At 29.9% G+C, this 2,250-nt stretch overlaps 1 long non-coding RNA gene across 1 annotated transcript; it reads right to left on the minus strand.

The window, feature by feature from the left end:
* Nucleotides 1–567, minus strand: LOC103311529. Its single transcript, XR_511251.3, has 2 exons — nt 292–567; nt 1–180 (listed from the first exon to the last, which is right to left on the minus strand). It is a non-coding gene; the product is annotated as an uncharacterized LOC103311529 (long non-coding RNA).
* Nucleotides 568–2,250: the final 1,683 nt, after the last annotated feature.

The raw sequence follows: 2,250 nt of genomic DNA on the forward strand, positions 1-2,250 counted from the left end.
CTGATTATTCATGCATGCTAATACATTGTCATCGTCTTTCTTTGTTTTTTTGGCCTGCAGTAATCTGAAATACTCAGCTTTTACACGTTTCTTCCAGTCGGCATTATTTTTGGCTTTTTTCTCGGACATGACGAGAGTGACGAGTGGGTTCAAATGACTAAATCACGAAAGTATGATACACTGAAATCAAACGTCAAACCAATAAAGCCACCGCTACAAAGACACATGTTGAACAAAACATCATGACAAATAAGATGCAAAATATGATAATATACACACAAGCAATATTACCGTCGTCGTTCAAGTAGTCAATAGTCACAGAGTAATTACGTTCATCGGTCAACCTTGTTCTGTCGTCATATCATAGAAAAATTAGTCGAAGAAACATTCGGTCTTTGCGTACTATCGGTTTCAAATTTAGTAACGAGTCAATTATTATACGTACAAAAGGCGAGATCCGATATAATTGCATTTACTTAAAAATAAAAAGTATTGAATAATGTAGTAATATTATGTACCATGTACGTCTAACAGTGTAAACAAACTTTTATTTTTCAAAAGTCGTTTTCTTCCGTTTTAATATTTTGTAATGTTTATCAGCTTACATTTTGCGACCCGATTACGTTTACAACATCATTCATGTCGCTCGTACATAACCTCCAATCTGGAAGCCGCAACCCATGTCCCGAAGGCCGTATTTTTTTAAGAAAACACATCAACCGGACGTTACTAACTGGCAGGAACCCTAGATATCTTAGTCCGTGGTACATAGTAGTGTGTAAATTACTGAAAACCGAATAGGTATCTGGATATTATCCAGGGTTACCACCTTTCAGTGTCAAAAATACGGGACATATTTTTTTTTTATATTAATGATGTTATTGAGTTTGATTTATTAGTACTCGTATTCCAATGAAATAAAATATAGTCAAGTTTTTTAGCTCCTTAAAAAATTAAAATACAAAATATAAATGGCTCTTTATTTTAATTTTTACTGTATAGTATACAGTAATAATATATGTATACACAAATAATATAAACGGGATTAACATATTTAATACATTAATGTATCTATGTAGTATGTATATAAATAAATTTGATATAGAATAATGTAATTGAAACAACTAGTTAAGTTTTTGAGTTTTGATTGTTTTGAAGGAATATTTTTTGTTACTTCTTACTGCTTTAAGTAACTCTTCATCAAGTTTCACTTTTTCAATAAAATCAGAACAATTTTCAGAAAAGTTAAGACTTATTTGAAGTTCTGATTTTATGAGTTCTACATGGCACCGGTTCCTTTCTTTTGACCACTTTTGGTTCATCATAGAAAAAACTCGTTCAACGTAAGCATTTGATGGTGGAATACTTAAGACATAGAGAAACTAAAAGAAATATATTTTTTAAATTTTCTTTTGTACCACTTGAAAATATTTTTGTCCACTTAGAGTACACATTTTGCTCTTCACTATAAATATTATTTAAAATAGGTTTTATTGTGCAATATTCATTAAAAAGGCCATCTAAAGAAATATTTTCTAACTGTAATGTTTTAACAACTTTCACTAGATCATTGTAAGAAATTTCATTGTTTAATTGTAAGCATTCAAACACTTTAAAAATGTTGTCATCTGAGAAGTTAAACCACTTACATAAATATGAATTAACATTTTCATAAAATTTACCAAAGATTTTCTTATATTTTTCATATTTGTTTGCTTGTACGCACATTGATAACTATTAACTTGTATATTATTTAATAATATTATCAATAGGTAATACTACAGACTACAGTAATATCTAAAAATAGAAATAGTTAAACAGAATACAGAAAAATATCACGTCTGATAGTAAAATAGTAAACACAACTTAATCGTATCAATCTCTTATCTATGTTATACCACAAAACTAACTTTTAATGGATTATACGTCCTACAAATTTTAAATTTCATGATATTTATGTATTATTTTAAGTAAAACTTAAATACGGGACATATTGCGTCCCGTTCGTTATGAATACGGGACGCGGGACAAATTTATTGAAAACGGGACTATCCCGTGAAATACGGGACGGGTGGCAACCCTGATATTATCATGAACTAAGATCAGAGGGCACATTTCAAGGGGGTGTTCAAATCTTAAGATGTGTGAAATTTAGTTATTTTCATGGAATAATATGACGCTAAACTTTTTTTAATTTCCACTAGCACCAACTTATGTGGAACCTTGTGGCTTGTATTAAATTTTAAAGAT

This window comes from Acyrthosiphon pisum, unplaced genomic scaffold (genome assembly GCF_005508785.2).
Source record: "Acyrthosiphon pisum isolate AL4f unplaced genomic scaffold, pea_aphid_22Mar2018_4r6ur Scaffold_4459;HRSCAF=5005, whole genome shotgun sequence".
NCBI classification, from domain to species: domain Eukaryota; kingdom Metazoa; phylum Arthropoda; class Insecta; order Hemiptera; family Aphididae; genus Acyrthosiphon; species Acyrthosiphon pisum.